The following is a 23,552-nucleotide window of genomic DNA, read 5'->3' as shown; positions in this document are numbered from 1 at the left end:
GTGAAGAATTCGCCTGAAGGCCAAAATTTGGTATATAAGGAGCAACCCTCTTTGTACAATTTGAACAGGCTCCTAGTTACTGCCCATGCGTAGTTTCTGTGACTTCTGTGTCCCTGCAGTAATAAACCTTTGGTCTTTGACGCCACCATCGAGAAGCCCGTGTTTCTGTTTATTTGCGCACCAAGGCAGGTGGAACTCCGGGGTCTTTGGGTGTTGTTCCCTGACACCTCTGGAGGGAACCAAAAAGTCCAGAACTCCACCTCCCAGAGCCATTAAAGGTCCTGGAGATCCCATCACTCAGGGCCGGATCCTGCTATGTCCAAGGTCGCCCACCCCAGGACATAGGGGTTTCCCTTCCTTCACTGCTGTGGGCAGGAAAACCTGTGTATGATCTTGCTTGACAGGAGCAATATTAAAGGTTCCGCCAAGCAAGAGTAAACAAGTCCACTTCCAGCTGGTGGCAGCTTTAAAAGTTTTCACGTCAGCTGGCGTCAGACGTTTCATCTGTTAACCTGCACGCTGTAAACCGGGCAGGGATACAGATGAAAAGATCATTCCCACCCGTAGGGAGCAGCATTGATAACTTCTCTGTAAAGAAGTCCAAAAGTGCATTTTAAGTAAAATAAGTATTTATTATAGAATAGGATCCCATCCACAGGATAAGCAGTCACCAGTAGTAAGGTCCAAACTCAACTGCCTGGATACTCTAAACATCACAACTACAGAATCTGTACAGAGCATTCCAATGCATGTGGCAACCTGGCAACAGGCTGCATAACCAGGATGCCACACATCTCCCTCCTTATAACAAGTAACAATAAACAGAAAACATTATTTTACAAAGTCATTAAAACTAGTAGGTATACGTGTAATTCTTGAAGATTTCCTCGCGATGACAGGACCAACCACAGCCCGATGAGAAGAGGTAGCTGTTGAAGGTTTCCCTGAGATGGAAGGACCAATCACGGGGCGATGAGATGATGTACCTGTAGGTGAAGAACTTGACACAGGAGATTTGGAATTGTCAACAAAGTCTTTCTTGATCACCACAACCCTGTTCAAGTTCCAAATGCGATGATCAGTTGTTTTGATAGCATTACCCAAAACCTTGATGACTTGAATAGGCTTCAAAAATGAAGCAGATAACATCTTGTTCTTTTTACATGGATTTCTTATGAGAACCAAATCACCCACATGCACCACTGTGTGTTTCACAGAACTTCTCAAATCATGAATCCTTTTCCTAGCTTGTAGCTTATTTTCCTGAGCTACCTTCCACTCCCCATTATCAGTTGAAGCTTTCAGATGTAAATCATTTACCCAAGGAGGGGTAACCAAAGTGTTGGGACACCTACATCTGAAGAGCTCAAAGGGTGTTTTCCCCATAGTGGCATGTGGTGATAACCTGTAAAGCTTAACCTTTTCAAAAACATCTGATCTCCAATCTGAACCTGCAGATTTAGACATTCTAATTGTCTCCTTGAGCACACGGTTAAATCTCTCCACGGTGCCATTCGTCTCTGGGTGGTACAGAGAAGATTTTTTATGTTTCACACCATGTTTCGACAAGAATAATTCCATCTCCCTAGAGACCAGTTGACTTCCATTGTCCGTCAAAATGATAGCAAAAAGTTTCTCCAAAAAGAGTATCACATGCTTGGATTCTATGCCACGAGTGATGGCAATCTCTGGCCACCTAGAAAAGAAATCTATCAAAACTAGAACATACCATTCAGACCCTGCTGAGTATATAGGCCCAAGGATATCCAGGCCAACTTCTTCCCAAGGGCTATTTGGAAGTGTTCTGATAATCATGGGCTGGATTTTGGGCTTCGCTACCTTCTCACTCAAAGCACACTCCATGCAGTCCCTAACTTTCCTCTCAATTTCCAAATCCATGCTGGGCCACCAGTACGACATCCTCAAATTCTCCTTCGTCTTTGAAATGCCCATATGCCCACTATGGGCTAGTGAAATGAGCTCACTCCTAATAGATATCGGAGGAACCAACCTAGTAACTCTGACAAGTAAACCGTCATGTTCAGATAATTGGTCTTTAACATGCCAAAATTTCTCCAATATGTCTCCATCTTTTGGCTTGACCTTCCATCCAACCTTGATCAACTTCAAAATCTCCATAGGAGCCAAATCTTCCTGTGAAGCCTCCAACCATTTAAACTTATCAATGACACCCTCACCACCTTCCAAATCCTCCTCCAGATCTAAATCTTCCTGAGAAACAAGACGAGATAAGGCATCAGCTACCTTATTTTCAACACCTGGTAGATACTTAACCTCAAAATTATAATCCTGTAATCCTACAACCCATTTTGTAATCCTACTGGAAACAGCATCAATCCCCTTGGTTTTTAAGATCTCACATAACAGTTTGTGATCAGTTCTCACTTCAAAAGTACTTCCCCACAAGAAGTTTTTCAATTTTTTTACGGCCCAATAGACCGCTAACGCTTCACGTTCTACCACAGAATATCTTAGTTCTGGAACCCTCAAACTTCTTGACGAAAACAAAATGACTACCTCAGTCCCTTCAACCTTCTGTGTTAAAACTGCCCCTAACCCTTTTAAGCTTGCATCTGTTATTAGAATAGATTTCTTCTCTGGGTCAAAACTATTCAATTTGGGCGCATTGTTCAATTTTCCCTTCAGGACAATGAATTATTTTTCACATTCGTCACTCCACACAAACTCAGATCCTTTTTTCAACAACGATCTCATGCAAACACACAAAGAAGCAAAACCACAAATAAACTTGTTATAGTACTCCGCCATACCTAGAAAGCTAATCAATTCCTCTTTGTTCTTAGGAGAGGACATCTTCATCATGGTGTTAATCAGACCAGCTTTCGGAGAAATACCATCTTCTGAGATTGTGTGGCCAAGATAATCTATGGAGTTTTTCTTAAATTTGCATTTTTCTAATTTCACTGTTAGACCAGATTCACACAAACGTTGCAACACACCAACCAGTCCTAAATCATGCTCCTCATCACAGCTCCCAAAAATCAGGATATCATCTTGGTACACTCTCGCACCTTCCAAATCTTTTAAGACACCTTCCAAGGCTCCTTGAAAAACTGAGGCGGCTGACACCAGCCCAAATGGAAGCCTCACAAAGCGAAAAGTGCCAAATGGTGTTACAAAAGCGGTCAGATCTTTGGAGTCTTCATCAAGTCTTATTTGATGATAGGCGGATCTTAAATCCACTGTGCTAAAGACCTTCGCCCCTTTTAACAACATTAACATGTCTGTAATTTTAGGTAAAGGGTAGTGATCTACCACCACACTCTTATTCAATTCTCTAAGGTCTATGCATAGACAAAGAGAACCATCCGATTTCTTGGCGGCTACAATCGGAGCGACCCATTGGGTCCTTCAACCTCTTCTATGATACCCTCCTTGACCAATTTTCTTAATTCCGCTTTAACTTGATCTCTAACAGTAATGGGGACATTACGTACTTTACAACAAACCGGTACAGCATCTTTCTTCAACCTAATGTGATGATCATAGTTCTTCAAACAACCCAATTTTTCAGTAAAGACAGTAGGAAAATTCTTTTTTAAGTTATCTGAGAAGGACTCACCACAATCTTGGTTTACATTGACAGAATTAGTGTTAACAAAGGGTAAGTCCTTTAAGATGATGGGGGGAGAGGAATTTGGATCTAACATCACTCCCAAATCTTTTTGAACAAACCAACTCAAAATATTGTCCCCTTTTTGTGAAATATAGATTTTTGAGTCAGTGAGTCTCTCTTTGTAATTAATGTTTCCCCGGAAGTATCCTAAAATTTCTATAGGTTTCCTACCATATGCAAGTGGTTTTATATCTGGGCGAAACATCTTAATTTTACCTTGTAAATACTTGAGATAAAATTATTTTGCAACAATGGTGATTTTGGCACCTGAATCAAATAAAACTTTAACAGGATGACCATTGACCAAAATCTCATCAATAGGACAATTCTTTGGTTGAGGACCGAAAACTACTTGAACCAAAACTTGGCCACAATCAACATTTTCATCAAAATCATTTGTGTCATCAAAATCATAATAAATCTCATTAACCTTGCCTTTGTACTCCCTCCCTTTGCAAACAATAGTAAAATGTCCCTTTCTTTTGCACTTGCCACAGGTAGCTTTCCATCCAGGGCATTGTCTATCATTTGCAAAATGCCCCATTTTGCCACATCTAAAGCATTTCACTTGCGTAAAATCAAATTTCTTATCTGGTTTAGCATTGAGAGGTTTGCTAGTGGTTACATCTCTCATACTACCTCTCTGGCTAGTATTTTCTTTAGTTGCATTCGGAGTCTTGACAAGATTAACAGTACTACTGTTCTTACTTTCACCATTCTTTTTTATGCCTTCTACACATTTAATAGAATGTTCAATCCTTTTGGCTATGGTAATCACATCATCTAAATCAGGTTCATCTTTTTGCCATAATTCCTCTCTAACACGTTCAATGCTACAACCTAGCATGAACTGATCCCTTATCCTTTCATCAGTAGAAGCAGCAAACTTGCAGAATGATGCTAATTTTCTTAGCGCAGTTATATAATTCTCTATGCTTTCTTCTTCAAGTTGTAATCTGAGACCAAAATGATACCTTTCTAAGATAGTAGAAACTTTTGGAAGGTAATGTTTATCTAACATAGCTATACAAATTTCATATTCATTAAGATTCCTATCTTGTATTTCTGGCAGGTGATCAAATACTTCCTGGCCTTCTGTCCCTAAACAGTGTAATAACAAAGCTGTTTTTCTTTCTGCACTTAAGTTGGCCCCACAAACTTTTGCATATCTTTCAAATACTTTGCACCACTTTTTCCACCTAATGGGAGGATCTCCAGGATTTTGTAAAAAGAACGGTGGAGCTGTGACGTTCTGCATTATGTGTACAGAATCAATAGTACAGGAAATATACAAGAAAGTGAAAGTAAAAAGGTTATGTTAGCATTAAGAAACGTTTTCCCAGACTGAAAACAATGAATTGCTACAGCAATTTTAAACCCGTAAATAAAATGTAAGATGAAGAGTGTATTTAAAATAATATTATCACATTTGAGTTATAAACAAAATTGAAAAACAATATGTCTCTCTTCCCTTTCTTTTTAAAAAAAAAATAATTACAGTCTCAGTGTCTCTCTTCTTGTCTTTTGAAAATAAAATGAAACATCTAGTTCAATACCTGTTGCTGCGCAAATTCGTGAAGAAAACAGTTGAAACGCTTGAACAACGAGATAAATTAAATTTGTGACGAATCTGCTGCTTTGTAAAACAAGCTAGTGTTGTTTACGACGAATCCGTAGTTTAGAAGAAGAAAATGGCCGCCGCGTCATGGCAAACACGTCATGACGCTCCTTCGTGACAACAATTGATGAGGCAAGATGTCCGTAATGCTGCAGTGGAACTGGTACGTCCGTGAGCCAGCGAATGTTGCGCTCGAGCAGCAAGCACGGTAAGCCTTTTAAAAGATGCGGCTGCCGATGCTGAGTCGATGTTGTTAAATAATGGTAGATAGGCAGGTTGGGAGCGCCTGAACGCAGAGCGAAAACGCCGGCAGGTTGATACGTGCGAAATGCGCTACGCTCGCAATGTAGGATGAGAAGAAAGGAGCGCTCTAAAAAAAAAAAAATCAGCAAAGAAGGCTGTGCACGATGCAGAGCAGTAGCACGATGCAGAGCAGTAGCAAAAGAGCGCCTTCGAGACAAAAATCATTAAACTGCGCTGTGCAGACTGCTAAATAACAATTAGTCAAACTGTTATGAGAAGCAAAGTGCCCTTCCAAAGTACACAAACAGCCCAAAGCAGCTTTCCATACAAAAGTGTGTCCAGGAAGTTGGACACAATACAGTTCAAAGGAAATAAATGCTCCTTAATCCATGAAGAGTTTAAAATTTTAAAATAACAGTACCTTTCATAAGTTTCAAAATGAGGTAAAAGGAGATATCCTTGTATCCTTGTTGAGATCCTTTCTTCTATTCTTCACAAATCCCGTCCCAAGTGGATTTTAAGTAAAATACGTATTTATTATAGAATAGGATCCCATCCACAGGATAAGCAGTCACCAGTAGTAAGGTCCAAGCTCAACTGCCTGGATACTCTAAACATCACAACTACAGAATCTGTACAGAGCATTCCAATGCATGTGGCAACCTGGCAACAGGCTGCATAACCAGGATGCCACATTCTCCCTTCAGGTGAAACGATGCAGGCTTCTGCTGGAGGCGGGTAGCCATCTGGGGCAACAGGGGCATTATGGCTCCCCAGCAAACTCCAACAATGGTGAAACAGGTACTCTTGGTGAGATCCAGGTACCAACTCTTTATAGGCGAGGCCCTGGGAAATGGGGGGGCTGCAGGGTCCCCTAACTAATTAGCCAGGTCCCAGGGGATTGGGTCCACGGGGCTGAAATCAGCCCTGGGAGGGGGGCTGCGTGCCCTACCCCCCCTTTTAAATCATGGCTGGGCCGGGGAATGTGATCCCTGGGGTCAGGATCAGCCGAGGAGGTAGGCTGCATGCTCCTGTCCCAATTATGTGAGAAGCTGGTTCCCAGTGATGGGGTCCTTGGGGTCAAAATCGGCTTGGGGGACTTCATAGCCCCCTTTCCCATTATTAATTGGTCAGACCCTTGGGGGATGCGCTCCCTGGGACTAAATAAGGCCCTTGGAGGGGGCAGCGTGTCCCGTCCCCATATAAGATAAAAATTACTTTGTCACAACAGTAATTCGTATTCAATTTATCCGACAGGGTTCATCTTTGCAGTCTAAATAAGATCACAAGAGGGCCAAGTCCATGCCAAAATATTTAGCATTGTGCCATTTCCCTGAATATTCTAAGGCTATCCCTACTGGATTCAATAGTACTGGAATCAAGGGTCCAGATGGAAATCACACATCGAGAATAAGCATATCACTTTCACTGAGTAAGGACCTTATCTGAATATTTTCAACAGTGCTCTATCCAAGAATTGGATGAGTTAAGTTCCTTCATTGGCTGTCTTTATACTTTGCCGCCATTCCTGATGAAGACAGTCTGTGATGTTTTTACAGTAACACTGACATCCTGGGTCGAAATGTTGACGTACAGCTACTTCACGTCTTTAGTCTCTCCCCATATCTAAAATAATTGAAAGGCATTATAGGGTGTGCGTTGAACCACATTGTAATCTGAAAAGACTTTTTTATGTTGTTGTAAAATGAGATAATTTTGCACATGTTTGTCACTTTTTATGTCACAAATATTTTGTGGGTTTGTCTAAAAAGTTGTTCTCAATGTTTTTGTTGGGAATTTGATTGTATAGCAGCCATATTTAGGACAAGAAGCTCACATAATATATATATAATAATATAAGTATATTGTGTGGTGTATCTTTGAATGTCATTTTGGTTGAATAAATTGAATACAAATTACTGTTATGACAAAGTAATTGTGAAACCCTACCAAACAAATTGTAGCACAAATCAACTATACCCACGTTCCGAGGATCACAGGGTCGCACCATTATATGTAATGGCCCATATACAATAAGGCTGGGCCTCGGTAGATGGGTCCGCAGTTCCAACATGGGCTGACGGAGGGGGGCTGTGAACCCCCCTGCCACATTAATAATACATTGGGCCCCAGGTGATGAGGTCCCTGGGACCAAATACAGCCTGGGAAGGGGGGCCATGTACCCCATCCTTAAAAAAAAATGTGCGTGTCCTGGGAGGTGGGCTGTGTCTCCCCTTCCTGGTTGGCCGCCTTAGGGGAGTTGGACACAGGCCCTGCAGCCAACCCCCCAACACGTACAGCTTTTGGCCATCGTGATGTGGCATTGACTACAATGCGGGGTTGGCCACAGGGCCTGGCCCTGCATCTAACCCCCACCACACATGACCCAGGGATGGAGGCTGTGTGCCCACTTCTACCATAAATTAAGTGAAGGAACCCAGGGGATGGGGACTCTGGGTCCATATATAGCCGGGGGGGTCATGTACCCCCCGCCTTTAAAAAAATGTGGTGAGCTTGATGAGGGAGTTGCGTGTCCTCCTCCCAGGTTGGTTGTCTTTAAGGGGTTGAACATATGGCTGCATCCAACCCCCACCATGCACAACCCATAATTAAGCGGGCCCCTGGAAATGGGGTCCCCAGTGCTAAATTTGACCTGGGGAGGGGGGGCATGTACTCCTTTCTCTAAAACAATGTGGCAGGTCCGGGAGGGGGCAGCGTGCCCTCCTACTAGGTTAGCTGCTGTGGTAATGGTTAGAATTAGATGATGCGGTCATGATGCAGTGGAATTGCATCAATGTGAATGTTCCAATTTAAACCAGTATTTGTGGGTTTGCTGATGGTTGCTGTACTTGACTTGTGCTGAATAAAAGTCATCTTAATTCAACTTTTTGAGTGGATTACTACATATTTTGGCGACGAGAATGGGACAAACAAAATTCGTTTATGTATTGATTTGAGGGATTTGAATCGTAATATCTGGGCAGATAGACAACCTTTACCGAATATTGGAGAAATGTTGGGTAGAATGGGTGGAGGTTGTGTTTTTAGTGTGCTCGACATGTCATCCGCTTATCATCAAGTGAATTTACACCCTGACTCACGACCTTTAACATCTTTTGTGACTCCTTTGGGGGCATTTAGGTACTGTAGGATGCCGTTTGGGTTGGCGTCAGCCTCAGACGTATTTCAACGCATTATGCAGAATATTTTTAAGGGAATGGACAGAGTGTTGTGTTTTCAAGACGACATTATGATTGTAGGAAGGTCATTTGAAGAACATGATCAGTTGATGAATGAAGTGTTGCGTAGAGTTTTGGAGCATGGTTTAACAATAAAAAAAGAGAAGTGTCAGTTAAGGTTAAGTCAAGTTAATTATTTGGGTCATCAAATATCAGCAGATGGTATAAGACCAAAAGGTAGTATTGTGAAAGCTGTGAGGGATGCTCCATCTCCCACTAATAAGGAACAGTTAAAATAATTTTTAGGTCTCGCAGAATATTGTGCTAAATGTGTGCCTAAATTTGCTGACTTAGTTGAACCTATGAGAGTTCTTTTAAAAAAAGGAGTGTTATTTGAATGGAGTGTTGGATGTCAGGACGCGTTTGTTAAGGTAAAGGAATGTATTTCAAAGGCTCCGTCATTACGACATTTTGACTTTAAGAAAAAGTCCATATTAGTCACAGATGCGAGCAATGTTGGATTGGGGGCGGTGTTGATACAGGTGTCAGATGGTAATGAGACCATAATTGGGTTTGCTTCACGTAGATTGCAGGGAGCAGAAAGATCGTATTCTACCATAGAGAAGGAAGCACTGGCATGTTGTTGGGGGATAACACATTTTAGGTATTATTTGTGGGGGTTGCCATTTGTGGTAAAGACAGATCATAAACCTTTAGTTCATGTTTTTAAAGGAGGACATGGTTTGGATGAAAGTGTGACTCCCCGTATATCAAGGTGGTTACTATCGGTCTTAGATTACAATTTTGTGGTGGAATATGTGCGAGGAAGTAGGAATGTCATTGCAGATTGTCTTTCTAGGATGCCAGTAGAGGATGATATTTATGTAGAAATTTTAGAAGACTATGTGGTGAATATTGACTGTGAATTCGCTGTTAGTCAAGAAGAGTGGAGAGAAGCTTTGGAGTTGGATATGGAATATAAGAAGATAAAAGAATTGATTATGAATTCTTGGGATGGATGTAGTGAAGAGATTGTACATACGCAATTTATATCTGTTAAGGATGAACTTAGTTTGCAAGGTGACAAAATTTTAAGAAGAAATAGGATAGTTCCACCAATTTTGTTGAGGTCAAAGTTGTTGAGAATTGTACATGAGGGACACCTAGGTAGGAGTCTGACTAAACGTAGATTGAGAGAATTTTATTGGTGGCCAGAAATGGACAAGAATGTGGAGGATCTTGTGCGTGATTGTCATGCTTGTAGCAATAGTGATAAAGTGATGATTACAAGGGAACCTCCGTTGAGGTGTGTGGAATTGCCCATGAAACCTTGGGAGAAATTAGCCTTGGATGTTTTGGGTCCAATTGACAAATTGGGTTGCAATAATCGGTTTTTGCTAGTGTTGGTGGATTACCATAGCAATTTGTTTACTTGCAAATCAATGGGGCAAATTTGCACTTCAAATGTGATTGCATTTTTGAAAGAAGTTTTCCTGGAAGAAGGGGTACCCAAAACTCCCATAACTGACAATGGTGTTCAGTTAGTTTCTTCAGATATGACTAGTTTTCTTCTAAGTTTGGGCATTAGTCATGAGAGAGTGGCTTTGTTCCGTCCGCAGGCAAATGGACTTGTAGAGAGGGTCAATAGAATGATAATGGATTCTATGCAGCTTTCTTTGGCTAATGGTTTATCTTGGAAGGATGAGTTGCGAAGAATGATGTGGGGTCACAGAATTACATCACATTCAGTTACTGGAGTTTCTCCTTTTGTGGCTTTGAAGGGGAGAGAACCAGGTACTAAGGAGTCTCCAATGTGGTTGAAGGAGAAAAATCAAGTTTGGGTTGATAGGGAAAAGATGAGATCGAGAGCTATTGATTGTCAGTGGCGCAACAAGATGGAATTTGATAGTAGGAGACATGTTAAGGATTTAATTTTCAAAGAAGGTGATTGGGTTGTTGTGAGAAAGTTTGGTTTTGTAAGAAAGGGGGAAAGTAAGTTTTCTCAGCCACATAAAGTTGTTTCAGTTAAAGGCTCTGTGGTTGAATTAGACGATGGGAAGAAATGGAGTTTTGGTAGTTTGTGTAAAGTAGCTCATTTGTAAGTATGTTTTAATGCAATGCAAATTGTGAATGTGATTTATTTGTAAAATAGTTCTTTGATATGTATTGTACTTTGCAATGTGTTACATTTTCTAATGTTTTCTTATTTTCTTTCTTTTTGATTCCATAGGGGGGAAGATATGTGGTAATGGTTAGAATTAGATGATGCGGTCATGATGCAGTAGAATTGCATCAATGTGAATGTTCCAATTTAAACCAGTATTTGTGGGTTTGCTGATGGTTGCTGTACTTGACTTGTGCTGAATAAAAGTCATCTTAATTCAACTTTTTGAGTGGATTACTACATATTTTTTTGGGGGTTTGACACAGGGATGGCCGCAAATCAGGCCCTGCAGTCAACCGCCCGAGTCTTAAGTATGGCATAATATCAGAGGAACCTGATTTGCAATCCAGTGTGTGACAACAGGCACATCTCTCCTCCATGTACCTATGGTGGACTATTAAGTTCCTTAATATGTATGTATCCACTACATGCATTTGTGCGTGGTGTCCAGAGTGCATGACACTTGGTTTTGGCCTGTATGAGTCCTGGATATGCCCATATTTGCTTCTTCCTATAGGGACAAACCTTATTTTCTTTTACATTGCTTCATGGTTTTAGATGAGAAACGTGATACGTCTATGTGAAACTGCTAATGGCAATAACGAGTTGAGAGCACACTCTCTCAATAATCTGTGCACAATCCATGAACAATGCTGTTTGTTCCCTCTCTTTTCAGATACCCATCTACGGACACCAGGTAGGTGATTTAGGTGTGCTTGACGTATGCATGGTAAATTCACCAGTTATGTCAGCATTATGGAGGAAGTGTGGATGGCAATATTATGAAAAGTCCGGCGGAAAGACAAAAGCATGTAGGAAAAGAAATGGCAGAAACATGTTGACTCAAAGAGGAAGAAGGGGTAACTAGAGCCCCGTGACTAACTTTTGCCGTTTTAATAATAGCGGCTGGGGCCCAGATCAAAACATTGGAGGCAGTGGTGGTTGGTGAACCACAATAATGGTGCTGCATGAGAGAAGTGTCTGGATTGGCTGGAGCAGGCTGCTTCAGCGTTCCGAAGAGCACTGAAGACCTGTGCCTGCTCTCCAACCCAGCTGTCTATGAAAGCCCGGATGGGGAGGTTGAATTGCGCATGTCTGTTTGGCCGTAATAATGTAGCCTTCCAAACCTACATCAATCAATCAATCAATCAATCAATCTATTTGTAGAGCGCGCTATTTACCCGTGAGGGTCTCAAAGCGCTGAGGGGGGGGAGGGCGAGGGGGGGAAGCTTCTCTACTGTTCGAAGAGCCAGGTCTTGAGGAGTCTTCTGAAGGCAAGCAGGTCTTCGGTCTGCCGTAGGTGGGTAGGAAGGGTGTTCCAGGCCTTGGCGGCGAGGTAGGAGAAGGATCTGCTGCCTGAGGTTGTTCGATGGATGCGGGGGACGGCGGCGAGGGCGAGGCTGGCAGAGCGGAGCTGGCGGCGAGGGGTGTGGAAGCTGAGTCAGGTGTTCAGGTAGGCTGGTCCGGCGTTGAGGAGTGCTTTGTGTGCTTGGGTGAGGAGTTTGAAGGTGATCCTCTTGTCGACGGGGAGCCAGTGTAGGCTTCTCAGGTGGGGGGTGATGTGGCTGCGGCGGGGGACATTGATGATCAGTCGGGCGGAGGTATTTTGGGTGCGCTATTGTCGTCGTAGGTGTTTGGCTGGGATTCCGGCGTACAGTGCGTTGCCATAGTCTAGCCTGCTGCTGACGAGGGCCTGTGTCACCGTTCTTCTTGTTTCGGTTGGGATCCACTTGTAGATCCTGCGGAGCATGCAGAGGGTGTTGTAGCAGGAGGAGGAGATGGCGTTGACCTGTTTGGACATGGAGAGGGAGGAGTCGAGGATGGATCCAATATTGCGTGCTTGGTCGGTGGGTGTCGGTGCTGTCCCCAGAGTGGTTGGCCAGCAGGAATTGTCCCAGGCTAAGGGGTTGGGTCTGAGGATGAGGACCTCAGTCTTGTCTGAGTTCAGTTTCAGATGGCTGCTCCTCATCCAGTCGGCGATGGCCTTCATTCCGTCGTGGATGTTGGTTTTGGCGGTGCGTGGGTCCTTGGTGAGGGAGAGGATGAGCTGAGTGTCGTCAGCGTAGGAGATGATGTTGAGGTTGTGGTGGTGGGCCACTTGTGCGAGGGGGGCCATGTAGCTGTTGAACAACGTCGGGCTGAGGGGGGAGCCTTGGGGGATGCCGCAGATGATGTCGGTAGCTTCGGATCGGAAAGGTGGGAGGCGGACGCTCTGGGATCTGTCTGAGAGGAAGGATGTGGTCTAGTCGAGGGCCTTCTCTTGGATACCGGCTTCTTGGAGGCATGTTTTTGGAGTGCAATGGCAGACCGTGTCGAAGGCGGCCGAGAGGTCCAGGAGGATTAGGGCAGATGTTTCGCTGTTCTCTAATTGGTGCCTGATGTCGTCTGTGGCGGCGATGAGGGCTGTCTCGGTGCTGTGGTTTCGTCTGGGAATGGGACGGGTCCAGGATAATGTTGTCTTCGAGGTGGCGGGTCAGTTGCATGTTGATGATTTTCTCGATCACCTTTGCCGGGAACGGGAGCAGGGAGATGGGCCAGACGTTCTTGAGGTCCTTGGGGTCCGCCTTGGGCTTTTTGAGGAGGGTGTTGATTCTGGCGTGCTTCCAGCTTTCCGGGAATGTCGCTGTTTTGAAGGAGATGTTGATGATCTTCCGTAGTTGGGGTGCCATGGCTGCGTCTGCCTTGTTAAATATGTGGTGTGGGCACTGGTCTGTCGGTGATCCTGAGTGGATGGAGTTCATGACCTTGCGTGTCTCGACTTTGCTGACGTTGGACCAGGAGGTCAGGTGGATGGTGCTGTTGGTGTTCGGGAGAGGGGTGGATTCTAGCGTGGTCGGGTTGGTCGTGGTGTTGAAGCTTTCGTGGATGTCGGCGATCTTGCGGTCGAAGAAGATGGCCAGTGAGTCGCACAGTTCCTGTGAGGGCAGGATGTCGTTGGTGTTGGCGCTGGGGTTGGAGAGTTCTTTTACAATGCGGAAGGGCTCTTTGCTGTCAAGTACCTTGTTATCCAGGCGGTCTTTGTAGGAGGATCTCTTAGCTGTTCTGATGAGGTGGTGGTGTCTGCGGGTGGCGTCCTTGAGGGCTGCGTGGTTGTCCGGTGTGCGTTTGTCGAGCCATTTCTTCTCCAGTTTCTGACGTGCGCGCTTGGAGGCCAGGTGCTCGTCGGTTAACCAGGTGGCTCTCTTGCTGGCGTGGTTGTTGGAGGGTTTCTTCAGTGGGGCGAGGGTTTTGGCACAGTCGTTGATCCACTGTCCGAGGTTGCAGGCTGCGGCGTCTGGGTTGGTGGGGTCTGTGGGTGGGTTCTTGGAGAGGGTGGTGATCAGCTGATCTTCAGTGACTTTGCTCCAGCAGCGGCGAGACAGCTGTTGGGTGCGATGGTGCGTGGTTGGTTTTTTGAAGGTGAAGTGAATGCAGCGGTGGTTGGTCCAGTGGGGTTCGGTTGTGTGGTCGAAGGTGACGTGGGTGCTTGTGGAGAAGATGGCGTCCAGTGTGTGGCCGGCAGCATGGGTGGGCGAGGTGAAGAGTTGTCTAAGGCCGAGGTTGGCGAGGTTGTCGATCAGCGTCGAGGAGTTGGCGTCGTTGTTGTTCTCGAGGTGGAAGTTCAGGTCCCTGAGGAGGATGTAGTCCATGGAGGCAAGTGCGTGGGTGCTGGCGAGGTCGGCGATGGAGTCGCTGAAGCGAGCACAGGGTCCAGGGGGTCTGTAGATGAGAGTTCCTCTGAGCGTGGTGTTGGGGTCGGTGTGGATCCGAAAGTGCAGGTGTTCGGCGGTGTTGAGGGAGTCGTCTGCGTGGGTGGTGACCTTGAGGGTGGACTTGTGGATGATGGCTATTCCTCGTCCGATGCCATTGGCGAGGTCCCTGTGGGTGATCTTGTATCCGTCTGGGATGGCTACGGAGATGTCTGGTGCAGAGGAGTGGTTCCACCACGTCTCGGTCAGGAAGGATACGTCCGGGCCTGTGGTGTCGAGCAGGTCCCAGAGCTCGATGGCATGTTTGCATGCGGAGCGGGTGTTGAGGAATATGCAGCGGAGGTGGTTGGGTCTGGTTCTTGGCGGTTTGATGGTTCTGTGGCAGGTGAATCTGCAGCTTCGGCAGGGGAAGGGTCCGTAGGTTTGTTTCAGGGGGTCCTGGTTGCAGCGTTGGTCTCGGCCGGTGTTGAGAGTAGAGGGAGTCGACGTCGTAGCTGAGTCTTGGTCGGGTGTGGTGGGGGGTGCGGGGGCCAGGGGTTCTGGTGCTGGGCGTGGTCCAGGAACGGACGGGCGCAGACGGGCTTGCCTTAGGTGCGCCAGCGGCACGCCAGCGGTGCCCCCGCTGAGCATGGCCGCTATGCGGCCGCATAGTGGCTTCCATATGAGGGGATGTAGGAGGGAGGAGCAGCTGAGAGGCGGGAGCGGGTGGCGAATGGGATTGCAGGTGGGGGGGGGCAGCAGGGAAGCAGCGGCAGTAAAAACGGGCAGGGGCCGCGGGTGAACTGGGCACAGGAAGGAAAAACAAGTTTAGGCAAGAAAACAAGTACAGGCACAGAGGAATGAAAGCAAGTCTGGGCAAGAGAGCAAGTTATGCATGCCCAATTCACCCTGAAAGGGCCACTCATCATTGCTGCCAATCATCAGCAATGACGCACTGGCCTGTTTTGCCCTCAGTTTGGCAGAAAGCAGGAAAACTAAAATGGTAATAAAATCCTTTCATTGCCATTTTATCTTTCTAGCTTTCTGCAGTTGTGTGTGTGTCTGGGAGGGGAGGGGGGGGGGGGTGGCGCTCCTCAGCTCCCAAGGAGGAACCTCCACTGATTAGGGCTACCAGGCAGGTATTTTTAAATAGTAATCCTACCCGCACTCACATACTCTATTATTTTTCCAACAAGGTGCTCCTGTGCATCTCACAGGTTTTTTTTTAAGTAATACAGGTCATTAAAAATAAGTATTTGTGATCTCTGTTCTCTACTTTCAGCCAAACGTGAATTTTCTTGCATCGATGTGTATTGGCGGTGTGGAGAGCCCTCTTCACCATTGGTTTCGTTATCAATTATTTGCTGTGGTAATCCTCTTTACATTGCTATGTTATGCAAAATTATGCGCACAGCTACTATTGTACATGCCGTCTCTGGTGTATACCCCAAAGCACCCCCAGCTCTATGAAGACATCGAAGTCTGCTCTTCAAAAGCCCAAATGATCTTTCGATTGCATTACTGTTTGTTTGTGGGCAGCATTATAACACCCTATCCTTGATGACCTAGGCTGGAAATAAGTAGTCAAAACGAAGGATGTATGGCAGAAGAACTGCACCATGTTAAAAAAAACATAATGGTAAGCCTTAAGTACAGTGTGTATCCTCCGTAATGTGTTAAATAGAATTATTCTTGTCACCTAATAATTTACCATCTCCCTTGTCTCCTCAGGCTAGTAAACTGTACAGTGCAGAATTGTAAAAGATGAAAGAATCATGAGTGCTTCCAGGATTACAGGCAACAATGTCTGCTATAATATATTCTGAATTGCACACCACTTGAATGTTAAGGGAGTACTGATGCGTTCTGTCTCTGCAGAGGAACTCAGCTGCAGAGGGTAGAATTATAAGGATGTGTGTACCATCCACACAACCTATGATGTTTGGAAATTGTGCAATTAGGTAAAAAATTAATTTAGTTGACTACACTGCAGCATTCTATTTATTTGTTACTTTCACTTGGCTTTTTTAAAGGAATCATAATTTACAAATGTTTACTACATCAAAATAATGATTCTCAAATTGAGTTTACCAATTAATGAATCGCAAATTAGTTTTCTATTTAGCTATTCCTTAAATATTTGGTTTCATGTGCAATTTTAAGGAATCCTTATTTTTCACCCTTTGGCCTAAATATTCCCTGTTGTAGTGGTTGCAAACCAGATTGAGACTGTTTTAGTATTCTCTAAAGCTTTGTGCAATAGGGAAATTATGTGGTATTTCTTTGGGGCAAGCAACACTTGGCGTGTAGGATAGCTTTCATGGGAGCATACCTCATCTGGGACCAGATGCAGAAACATTAGGAATATCGATTTCCTAATTGCAATTCTCTCTAAATCGAAATTAGAAAATCAGCATTTATGAAACTCATTTACTTTCATGTGGGGAATCCTTGAGGTTGTAAATCGACCTACCTTGTGAATAATAATGAGGTAGGTTGCAGTATGCCACCCATCAGGAATCACAGCCATCACAGGGGTGGTGGCTGGCTGAGGTCAGCAGACCACCATGTCTGTGATTGCTTTTTAATAAAGCAATCATTTTTTTAAATGCAGCTTGTTTTCCTTAAGGGAAAATGGGCTGCATTTAAAAAAGAAAAAAAGAAAACTTTCAGTTTTCGCCTGTTGGACCACTGTTACCACATGGCTTGGGTGGAGATGCCATTTTACATACTCACTTTGTAAGGTGCCTCCTCGCCGTAGACACAATGACATTTGACACACATTAATTTGCGTAGAAATACAGGGTAATATTCTGTGAACTGGGCTTTATTTACATGTCCACTACATAGGCACACTGTCAGATACCTTGAACATTTTGTACAAGGGCTAAGTTAATCAAGCCAACTGTTGTTGTTTGTTTCCCCATTAGGCGACAGAGCTATCACAATATCAAAAACAATAGATGACCTGACTGGGATTTTCGCAGAGTAACATGGATCCTGTTTATTGTATAGACAGCATCAATCCTTTGTTTACACAGAGTAGCATTTTGATGGCACTGAGAGGTTAACCCATGCCTAAATTCCAACCCAGCTCATTCCTGTCTACCTCATGCTAGGGATGCTGAACAGTTCTCCACCAAGGCAGGCAGCTTGTTGAGAATTACCCACATGTAATGGTGAGTTGGATCACCCTACCGGGATTTGGCAGATTCACTCACCCTAGACATGATAGGTAAGAATGCGGTAGGTAGTAGTACAATATATTGCAGTAGTCATATGCAAGCATATATTCTCTTTAATAAGCAACATGGTAGAACTGTTTATGTTCTTCACCATTCTCGTAATGCTAATCACATTATTCTGTTTCCTTCTATTGATCATTGCAGCGTGAGTATTTTACTGAAGCATCACAATGCTTCAATAAATACTTAAATGCTTTCTCGTGTTTTTTGTGTATTTCTTCGGGTACGCATAAGTAACTAAGCAAAAGAGTTCTAGATCTGTTTCCACAATTTCCTTGGGGAATCACGGTTGTTATGTTCTGAGGTTGTACATCCATTTGTTACCTTGTGAGGTTAGACATTCAAATGGTGCACTGTGAGCTAGCAGGAGTTAAGCCAACATCTCTAGATGGAGTGGTTGGAGACAGTCTTGCACACTTCTGATGTTTATGTTGTCCAAAAATGCAGTTTTACTTTGGAAAGTATACGCCATACAACACTGCCTGCTGTCAAAATTCTTATTTTTTACAATTCTGAAGGGGAAGGGGTCCCTTGGAGACCCCTTCCCCTTTGCCCATAAGTTACCATTAGTTTTAAAGTTCTGATAAATTATTTCTGTTTTGTGACCAGAATTAAGTCACAAAACAATAATATATACCATACTGATTCAATATTTGGAAGGTACGGTCTAAAAACTCCCCTTCAAAATGCCAAATCACAAATGCAAAATGTGATTAGGTAACAAGTTACCGTATTTCATTTTGCATTTTGTACATTTAAAAGAGCATGTTTCTGGTCGCAAGGGATGCGATTCTGCAAATCGGGCAATCTAAAAAATGCTTTGTGCATCTCGCCCCAGGTCCCCTGCCTCAAGTGTAAGAAGTGTAGCCATCCTCAATGTAGGCATGTTCTTCGATTGGCTTGGCACTCAGTCATCATCTGGTACCCTACTGTATCCCAAGGGCTACCTCATAGGCAGCAAACCATTTATGAATATTATCCCCCACCACATAGCTAGACACCAAGTCTTTGGGTATGGGGGCTCTCACATCTCCATTGCACATTGAATGCATGCTGCCCCCGTTGATAATGGACTCTGAGATCTGCTTGAGTTTTAGGTCTAGCTCTTGTTTACTCACTTTATGAACCAGCAGAATTATCCTCTCTTCCAGTGCCAATTTCCTCTCTTCTCATGCTCTATCTGCCTCAACCCTACAGCTTAGCCATCTGGAATCTGAACTACCTTTCTGATTTTCTGTCCAGCAGCTTCACATGGGACAGGTTGAGGGAGAACACACTGCTACCTACCCTGACAGAGGCCTCGACTCCTGTGAACAAGCTGTCCTCCTCCTTCTCAGATTGCTGCAGCTCAAGACCTGTGGCCAGGCTGTCTTCCTCTTCTTCCGTTAGGTCTACACCCTCCTCTGGACTATGCTCTTCTTGCTCCCCTGGGTTAGACTGCATCCTTTGGACTATCTCAAAAGCTCTGGGGGCTTTCTGGAGGTCCACCCTTGTGACCTTACTTCCTACATTCATCCCCCTTTAATTGCAAAGCTTCTGCAGCTCTGCCTTTCAGAGGTCATCCACATAGATCAGCTCCATCTCCAATGTAAGCAAAAAAGAGGTGCTGTAACTTAAATTTGGAAAAAGCCAAAACTTACCAAATCAAGAACTAGGGAGAGTGTTAGAAAAAGCAAAAGAGATCAATTGAAGAGAATTTAAAAAAAAGAAATTGATGTCAGATATTTTGGGGGATTTTAGTTTTACACAAATCGCTGAGTGGCACTGAACAAGCACAAATACTGAATCCCACTTCTGAGCATCAATGTAGGTAACTGGGGTTTTGATTTGAGGGGGTAAAAATGCTTCTCAGGCAACAACCACAATCCTTGTAAGGGGGAACCACAAAATGTCACTAAATTAACTTGTGCTTTACCCTCTGGTAGCTTGTCACTAAAACAGTCAGGCAATGGGTTAAGTATTTATGTAGCAGTCAAACAGTAATAAAGTGAAAGCACAACACAAGACTAATCCACACCAAATTTGAAAAATAAAGAAAGAATTAAAAAGGAAGTTGACACCAAAACAAATTGCATGAAATCCGTAGAGCATGAGTTCAGAATTTTAAACGTTTTTAGTGAAAAAGAGCACCTAGAAGATCAAAGAGCCAACCTTGGACTTCTAGTCATGTGAAACCAGGGCAACCTTTTAGGTCATGGCTGACAGCGATAAAGCGTGGTTCTGATATTTGCGGTGAATTGGGCCCAGTCCCAGCAGACCTTCAGAATTAGAGGTATATTTGAAGAAAAATGGCTCACAAGGTAATGTTCCGTGGGGTAAGGCAGCTGGCAGTGTACGGAGAGGAGGTGTCATCATCAGTGAACTGCTGGACGAAGTTGCGGTGAAGATCTCTATGTTTAAAAGTTGTCACTTTTTTTTCAAGAAAAAATTCCCTACGGTATGAAGCTGCAGGATGTAGCCGACAAGAGCTCCATGAGGCCGATATCTTTCCTGAGTGGAGCCACTGAATAGGATTTGCTCTGCAGAGAAGAACATAGGTGAAGTCAGCCCAGGCAGATCATATAGCAGGTAAGTACTGGTCCCATTCTTTGTTCCCAGGCCACATTTGGTGGAAAGTTTTCTAAGTCCTAAGTTTTAGTTTTGGGCTCTCTGGGCATCTTTACCATCACTTCCAAGGAAGCAGGATTTGTAAGGAAAGACTTGAAGGGCACAGCTCACTGCAGGAAGTGTCCAATTTCAAGGTTGTTAGAGCTTTTTGAGTCTCAAAACAGCAGACCAGCCTACTAGCCCTTAGAGTCACTCTAGTAATCCTGAGACCAAGCAGCAAGGCAGGCCTCAATCACAAGGGCAAGTTATATGGTAGCAACCTGGCATTCCTCTGATATACACTGCAGGCCTCAAGCATCAGGACAGTCATCTGAAGTACAAGGCTGTTCTTTAGAGGTTGCACCATAGGTGCAGGAGTGAACGGATAAGTTGGTCTGAGAGAACAATATGTATACCAGGTACCAGCCTTTGAAGAGGGGGAAATGTCTAAAGTTGCTCCCACATCTGATTCTGGAGTTTTCCTTCCTTCCCTGCTAGGCTCTAAGCATGACAAAGGGCTGGAGTCAAGTTCTTTGTGAATAGCATGGACGCACCCGCTTTGAAATGTAAGTGGGCAGAGAACGGCTTCACCCCTCCCATCCTGGCAAGATAGCCCATGCAGTCCCCCTTTTCTCACTGTCTGGGAGCAATATACAAAGGCAAGCTGTCAACTATTCACAGTCATGGGACCCAGTGCAGAGGCTTTTAAATTACAATTCCTTTGAGATGAAACATGGCTTTTCCGCCTGTGCACAATCTAAACTTAGTACTTATTAAATGTAATAAGGTAACCCAATGTTAACTTATAGGAGGTAGGCCTCACAGAAGTGAAAAACACATTGAGGAGGTTTTCACTACCAGGATATGTAAGACTTAAAAGTACATGTCCAACTGTGTAAATAAACCATGCCCTATGAGCTGTTTAGGGCCTACCATTCGAGTTACATATTTATTAACAAGCATTTGCAATGCAATCGGTCACGCATTTGTGAAAGTTAGAGCTAATGGCTTTGTAAATTACTATGTCTTTTACTTATGTTTATGGAGTAGATGTATGTGGTGTGTAGTTGAATTATGTGGGTTGAATTGTATTTGTTAGTTGTGGAATTGGGTGTTGTGGAATTGTGTTGTGTGTAGTGAAATTATGTGGCCTGGTGTGCAGTGGAATTATGCTGATAGTAATTGTGTGGTATGAGTGTCATGGAATTATGCAGAGTGTCATGGAGTGTAAATATGTGGATTGGTATTTTGTGTTTGGTGTGGTATGAAGTGGGGTTTTATTATGCGGTGTGGTGTTGAACTTGGTGGCATGCTGTGGAATTGTGTGGTGAGGATCGGATGCATGTGCTGTGCAATTGTGTTGGTCATTTTAATTATGTGGCTTGTTGTCAAATTATGTGGTATATAATGGAAATGTGTGGAGCTGAATTGTGTGGCATGGAACTGGGTGGCATTATGAGTCAAATTATGTTGATGGGAATTACGTTTTATAAACTGACAAAGAATCTAGTTGCCACATTTTCTCATCTACTCAAAATAAAGGTACTAATGTTCTGATTTCATTATCCCTTGTGATTTATTTCACTTTTCTTTTTCTTTTTCAGAAAAGTATTTTCACATTATTGCATGTCTCTTTGAAGGGCAACACTTAATTATAGAACACCAAGTACAAACATACATTGATACACATTTCTATACACATGAATCTACAAAAGACATATATTCACAAACCAACATATTCATAAATATAACAAAGCACCTATTGTGTGGCCTTTCTTTGACCAGTCCTTCCTTTACATGTTAACACAAGGCGGATTGTTCCCTTTCTTAAATGTATGGTATAGCCTGCCAATATGTATAGCCTTGAGAGAGATTCAGAATGTAGTAACTGTCTCCTTGATAACATTCAGAGTCAGCGGCCACAAGGCCATATACATACATAACGGAAGGGGAACAATCCGCCTAGTGTTAACATGTCAATGAAGTACTAGTCAAAGAAAGGCCACACATTCAGTGTTTTGTTACATATATGAATATGTTGGTTTGCCAATATATGTATTTTGTAGATTCATATGTATACAAATGTGTTTCAATGTAAGGTATTTTGTGTTCTATAATTAAGTGTTGCCCTTAAAAGAGACATGCAATAATGCAAAACTCTGTTTCCGAAAAAGAAAAAGAAAAGTGAAATAAATCAGAAGGGCTAATGAAATCATAACATTGGTACCTTTATTTTGAGTAGATGAGAAAATGTGGCAACTAGATTCTTTGTCAGTTTATAAAGTTTAAGTGGTCCAATGTAGTTCGCATAAAGGACCTAAGCCTTCCTTTATTAACAAGATGGGAATTACGTGGCATAGTGTGGAGTGCATTAATAAAGATTCTTAACACGTGACATAGTGGTTTTATGTGGGGTGTATTTATGTGGTATTAAGTAGACTGTAATTCGGTGGCATTCATGAGTGTGCGCATATCTGTAGAGGGTATCTTGAAAGTCTTGTCTTATCCTTTAAGAATAGATGTTAAAAACAGCTGCAGGGGCACTTATATAAACGCAAAATATATTTTTTTTAAGTAGGATTAGAACCCAGACATACACAGTGCAGAGAAATCAAAATACAAAGGGGTCCATTAGGATGGTCAGCCATCCTCCCGTGGAATGGGACCGCCTGCCATAGGTGTGGAGGTCACGTTACAGAGATTAGGATGCGCCCGCCCCACTGGCGGGCACATCCTGCATTCCTGACATTGCGGCGGGCGGTGCACTCAGCACCACCCGCCACAATGCCCGAAAGGCATGTTGTGCATGGAACTGCAGAGGGGTACCATAGGTACCCCCATGTGTACCCCCCACAACCCCCAGAGTCCCTGGGGGCCCACAACGGGCCCCCGCAGGCAGTCTACGCATGCCTTTCTGTGGCGGGGCATGTCCCAGCACACATCCAAATATGGCTGGCGGTGTCTAACAGACATTGCCACCATATTAAACCCTTGTCGACCGGGCGGAGAAGTGGCAGACGGTCTTTCTGTCCGCCACGGACCCCCCAGTCATTGTAATATGGTGGGGGGGTCTTTGCTGAGAGGATGGTGGGTTGATCGCCCCAGCAGGGGCCGGCGGTGACTACCGCCGGCCCGGCAGGGGCGATCTGCCCACCAATCTAATGGGGCCCAAAGTCTTGATCTGCTGGTGT

This window comes from Lissotriton vulgaris, chromosome 7 (genome assembly GCF_964263255.1).
Source record: "Lissotriton vulgaris chromosome 7, aLisVul1.2, whole genome shotgun sequence".
NCBI classification, from domain to species: Eukaryota; Metazoa; Chordata; class Amphibia; order Caudata; family Salamandridae; genus Lissotriton; species Lissotriton vulgaris.
Note: the sequence above shows the minus strand (reverse complement) of the source record.